Source organism: Pteropus alecto, unplaced genomic scaffold (assembly GCF_000325575.1).
Source record: "Pteropus alecto unplaced genomic scaffold, ASM32557v1 scaffold139, whole genome shotgun sequence".
Lineage (NCBI taxonomy): Eukaryota > Metazoa > Chordata > Mammalia > Chiroptera > Pteropodidae > Pteropus > Pteropus alecto.
In genome coordinates this window covers 2,427,638-2,434,061 of record NW_006443567.1, presented here as the reverse complement: position 1 = coordinate 2,434,061, position 6,424 = coordinate 2,427,638, and positions in this window count along the sequence as shown.

Below are 6,424 nucleotides of genomic sequence, written 5' to 3'. Positions count from 1 at the left end.
CTGGTGAAGGAAATGGACAGACAAGTCCAGGAAGCGCAGAGTCCCAAACATGATGAACCTAAACAGGCCTACACCAAGACATTTAATTAAAATGCCAAAGATAAGGCCAAAGAGAGAATTCTAAAAGCAGCAAGAGAAAGGCAGCTAGCTACTTGCAAGGGAGCTCCCATAAGACTGTCAGTTGATTTCTCAACAGAAACTCTGTAGGCCAGAAGGGATTGGCATGAAATAGTCAAAGTGGTGAAAATCCAGGACCTACAGCCGAGATTACTATACCCAGTAAGGCTATCAATTAAAACTGGAGGTGAGATAAAAAGCTTCTCCAACAGGAAAAAGCTAAAGGAGTTAATCATCACCAAGCCAGTATTATAAGAAATGTTAAAAGGACTTCTTTAAGAAAATAAACTAAACTTATTTAAAAATATGATAATAAAATAGCAATAATTCCATATCTATCAACAGTTACTTTCAATGTAAATAGATTAAATGCTCCAATCACATAGGATGATAATTGTATTAACCAGTGTTACCCCAATAAACTTATTTAAAAATATGATAATAAAATAGCAATAATTCCATATCTATCAACAGTTACTTTCAATGTAAATAGATTAAATGCTCCAATCAAAAGACATAGGATGGTTGACTGGGTAAGAAAACGAGACCCTTACATATGCTGCCTACAAGAGAGTCACTTCAGATCGAAAGACACACACAGACTGATAGTAAAGGGATAGAAAAAGATGTTTTATGAAAATGGAAACAAATAAAATAGCGGGGTAGCCATACTTCTACCAAACAAAATTGACTTTAAACAAAGGTGATATATAACAAGAGACAAAGATGGAGCCATTAATTCCAGTTTTAGGTATTTATCCAAACAAACCCAAAGCACTACTTTGAAAGGACATGTACATGCATATGTTTATTGCTGCATTATTTGCAATAGCCAAGATATGAAGGCAACCTGGGTGTCCATTAATCCACCAATGGATTAATGAATAAAGAAGAGGTGGTACATATATACAGGGAATATTACTCAGCTATAAAAAAGAATGAAGTCTTGTTATCTGCAGCAACATGGATGGACCTAGAGGGTATTGTGATGAGTGGAGTAAGTCAGACAGAGAAAGGCAAATACCACATGATTTCAGTTATATGTGGAATCTAAAAAACAAAATGAACAAACAAAACAAAAACAAACTCATAGATACAGGGAACATTTTGATGGCTGCCAGATGGGAGGAGGTTTAGGGGAATGGGTGAAAATGGGGAAGAGACTAAGAAGTACAAATTTGTCATTACAAATTCGTCATGGGGTTGTAAAGTATAGCATAAGGAATAAAGTAAATAATATTGTAATAACTATGTATGGGTACTATATTTATTGGGGTGATCACTTCATAAGTTATATAAATGTCTAATCACTATGTTTTGCACACCTGAAACTAATATAATATTACATGTCAACTGTAACTGAAAAACAAAAACATTTAAAGAAAGCAAGGCATGAGGTTTTTAAAAATCCATATAATAGTCATGTGATTTTAATTATTTTATGAGTTTGATTAGTTTATTAAGCAGAAAACTATTCCCACCTTAATCTAATCACAATATACTGTGTTTAAAGGTTTTTTTGATCAATAAATATTCTACATTTTCTAAAAATATTGTCATATTTCATATCTCACATTAAAATTAATTCCAGGTAAGTCAAAGAAATGAAACCATAAAAACATGGATATCTATAGCACTTCTTTATAGAGAAAGATGTGCTAAGTTTATAACAATTGGAGAAAAATCAGAAAAGAAACAAAATATTTGACAATGTAAAATGAAAAACTTCTATATGTCCAATATATTAAAAGAACAAACTTGAAAAACTATTCGCCATAAATATGGGAGAAAAACATAATGTTTTATGTTTTAATATCTAAAGACATACAAAATACAAAATAATAAGAATATACAAAGTCTCTCGATGGGAAAATGACATTAATGAACAAGTTACAAAAGAGGAAATGTGAATGGCTAATGAACATGAATAAAATGTTCACCTGCACTTGTAATAAAAAATGCTAATGGAACAACAAGAGACCAATTTTCACCAATTAATTAGCAAAGATGAAAAAAGACAATACCTTGTTAGCTAGGGTGCCATAAGAAGAGTATTCATAGGCTGGTAATGGGAGGGTAAACTGATGCAGTCTTTTCGGAAAGCAATTTGGCAATATGTTTTAGGAGCTGAAATATAGTGCTACCCTCTGACAGGGTGTTCCACCGTTAATAGCAGTCACTCCCCAGGAAGTAAGATGAAGTCTGGAGAAATTTATGCAAAGAGATGCTTATTTATAATAACCAAATTGTCAATCAACCTAAATGTCCAATAATGGGCATGCGAGTAAATAAATTATTGTGTAATCTTAATTTAACATAGAGTATTATGCAGCTAGAAAATATAGTGCCTTCGGTGACTATTAAATGACATGGAAAATGCTTATAATATAACATTTAGAAATATGAAGATTACGTATCACTGTATATATATGTTCTCACCTGTAGAAGAAGAGATATAGATGCACAGAAACAAACGGAAAAACTGTTAATGTAGGTTTCTCAGAGAGGCGTTATGCGTATATTACCCAAGGTAAACAGCCATGCATTTTTTGTTATTTTAAAAAACAAGAGTTTAGAGCAGACTATATGTGTTATTATCAATATTTAACCATTTATTATTATTGTATTTGATGTCCAGCAGATGGAGCTGCATCCCTTAACATTCGACTTAAACTCTGGGAATATTAAAAACTAAAGACACATTTTCATTTGTTTTGGTTGTTTTTTGAAGGAAATTCCTTTTATCCTCCTAAAGGTTTTGTAAAGCATATGTTCTTTTTTTTTTAAAGGATTACGTTTAAAATTTGTTTTGAAAATTTTGTGAAACCCCTCTGAGATAATTAGAGACACCCTGGGGTGTCACAAAAAGCAGGACTATGTAATGGATTTGGGGAACTAGGGAACTTGAGAGATTAGCTGATTGTGTGGGGCCACACAGGGAGTTGGGGCAAAGACAGGAAAAACAAGCTGAGGGTCCTGTTCACTGGGCTTTATTTTCTGAATAAACGCAGGGTAAGAAGTAGAATTTTGATGTGTAAGTGCACAGGGTTTGTACCTCAGCATAAGTTCAGATTGATGTTTTCTTTGATCCTCACCACACATTTAGGCTGGTGGTTAAAAACACTAGCCTTGGAGTTAAGACTCAGATTCTAAGCCTGATTCCACCACTTCCTAGCTGTGTGACTGTGGGCAAGTCACTTCACCTCTCTGTGCCTTACTGTTCTCATTTGTAAAATAAAGATAGGAAAAACAAAAACAAAAACAACTACTCCTAGGGTTGTTATGAGATTCAAAATAGATAATGCATGTAAAAGTGTTTGGCATAGTGCCTGCCAATTGGTAAGTGCTAAGTAAATGTTAGCTGTGATTATCATCCATTCATTTATTCAGCACACATTTTGGAATACTATTTGTCAGGCATGGGCTCTGCACTGGTGAGACAGAGAAAACAGATGCAGTCCTGCCATCTAGGAGTTTAGGGAAGGGATACTATGTGGAAGCAGCAGTGCGAGAGAGCTTGAAACCAGGATTTCTGGGTCTCTATCTGACCCTGATTTATTTTAAACCTTGGATAAATTACTTAATCTCCATTTTTCTCTTGGTAAAACAAAGGGTTTGGACAATATGATCTTTAAAATATCTTCCAGCTCTGAATCTTTCTATGACTGTATTTCAAAGAACATTACTGAATGAGATCAAATCAAAGTTACTATCTTTCAAATATATTTACATTATGCAGTCTCCTCTCCAGAGGTGCAAAATTCTCACAATTAGGTAAAGGTCCAAGGACAGACAGAATGATTACAGCAGAAGTTGGATAAGACACCCATATTTAAGAGGCTGGAGTAGAGAAAAGTCAATCTTCAAAAAATATTGAAATGGTAACTTAAAAAGTATTTTACTTATGGCTAGTTTAATTATCAAAGGGTAGAAATGGTTAATTTTCATTTTCACAAACTTTATGGAGCATCAAAATGTCTTTGGTATTTTTAAATTACAATAAAATGGTATTTCATTACTACAGTGTATTCGCGCGCACGTGCGTGTGTGTATGGATGCATGTGTGTATATGAACATGTCTGTGCTTGAGGATGGGTTTGCTTTTGCTCTCTTGATTTTATATACTTAAATCAGTGATTGGCAAACTTTTCCTGTAAAGGACCAGATAGTAAATATTTAAGGCTTTGTGGGCCACATACCATTTCTGTTGCTTCTGCTGCTGCTGCTTCTCCTCTCCTCCTCTTCCTTCTCCTTCTTCCAACCATTTATTAACATAAAGACTATTCTTAAATACCAGGGTCTTACAAAAATAGGCTGAGTATTGGATGTGACTGCAGGACATAGTTTGCTGACCCCTATCTTAAAGTTTCAGCCTACTGTCTCTACTGGTTTGGTTTCACAGAATCTCTCCATTTCTACCCCATCCAATCTCACTCAGGGCCCAAGTTATTTCTCACTCCAGCTTCTTCTACATGTTCTCACTTGGTTCTGCACCCTCACTGCTTCCCATCAAATTTCCTTCCCTCTAACTGCACAGCTCAAGCAGAAAGCATCATCCCTGAACCAAACTGGTGGTGATCTAGTCCAAAAGAATGACTGCTTCATGGAAAGATGTGTGGAATCCTATATTAGAGCTGACCAGGGTAGCAGGTACCCTAATCTCCTTAGCAAATGGTTTTGAGCTCTGCTTAGACATTTGCTAACAGTAATCCTGCCCAAATAAGGCAATTTTTCTCTTTGGCCCGGGCTCCTGGTTTCAGTCCTACTTTCTAGGCTCAGTTCCCCAGAAACACTCTTTACAGCCCCTGGCCATGTCCTCTCATCTAGAACACTGACCCTAACCTAATCCTGAAAGTCCACCTTTTCCAGGTAAAGCACTTTTGTTAAAGTGATCACAGTTGAGCCACCAATTGGCAAGAACAGTGATGATCAACTTTATCAGCTTTCAGTTATTAATATTGATATCAGCAATTACTTTTTCCAGATATTACACATTTGCCTTTTTCAGTGTTCTGGGATGGTTATGAAGGAGGAAAGAGTAGAGCATCCAAGTTTATATGGATATTTTCTACACTCAACATTTTAAGTTTAAATTCTGAGTCCCCAAGAAAATTGGTCAGAAAGAGTCCTCTTACTCTTCATTAACTACAAAATGGATAAAAGGATCTCTTCCTTTTGTGCCCGCCTCGTGCAAGGGCTTCTTGGGAGGTATGTTAGTCTATTCATATGTTAATTCCGTAGAGCCCTCAATCTTTTCACAGAGGCCCTGTACAATGAGAGGGGAGCCTGCATATTTGAAAAGAGCAGCATATGCTCCTTAAGGTGAACGTGCAATATAACACTGCAGGGGAAATACAGTGCATTATTCTTTGCCCCTTTGCTGAGAGAGTTTACAAGCAATATTTGGAAATGGATGGCATTTTTCTATATAGAGATAGAATTTGACAATTAACCATGATTTTTTTTTATTGAGAGATTCACATCTTCTAAACCACTCTCTTTTTTTAATATATATAAATAAAAGAAATAAGAGCAAAGAACATTTCAATTCCTGGAAAAGCCCCAGAAGTCCCTTCCTCTGAAGCTGTTTAACTGTTCTTTTGAAAATGAATTCTCCTCAGAAAAAAATTTTGAGCTGGCAGGGAAGTGGACAATGTATATAACTTAATATCTGAAGTCTCTCTCTCATTCTCTTTTTTTTGTCATTATTAAGCCTAATATGTCCTATTACAAGAGCGCTTGATGTTCAGGTTATAATTCCAGATATGCAAATGATCCATTAGATGAGTATTTGATAATTATATTTCAAAAAACTTTGGATAGACAATCACTTCTAGAATTATATTCTAGTGCTCCGTAATGACAAACACTATGTATTAATTTCACATGTATTAGAAATAATGATTAAAGTAGAACCTATTGGATGTAACGACTATTAGTTCATAACTGTTGAACGGTGCTTCATGGCTTAAGATGAATAATAATGGCCTATTTTTCGTTAGACAGGTGTTCCATCTTATTGTAAAAAGAAGTTACGTCATTGAAATAGGAAATGTAAAAGAATTAGAATATACTATATCACTAAGCTCAATTAGCCAATTTAACAATTAGTGTTTAAAAGCATTAGCATTTGCAATGTACTGTGAACTGTTTTTATTATGTTTTATATGGTATCAATTTTTAAGAACGTTTTACACAGAAAAATTTAAAAAATTAGAAACCTATAATAACATGGCTCAGGTTTACATGGGGTATGAAATGATGCAGTGTCAAATCATAGTTCTGTAAAAATAAAAAGTGTTTTTTT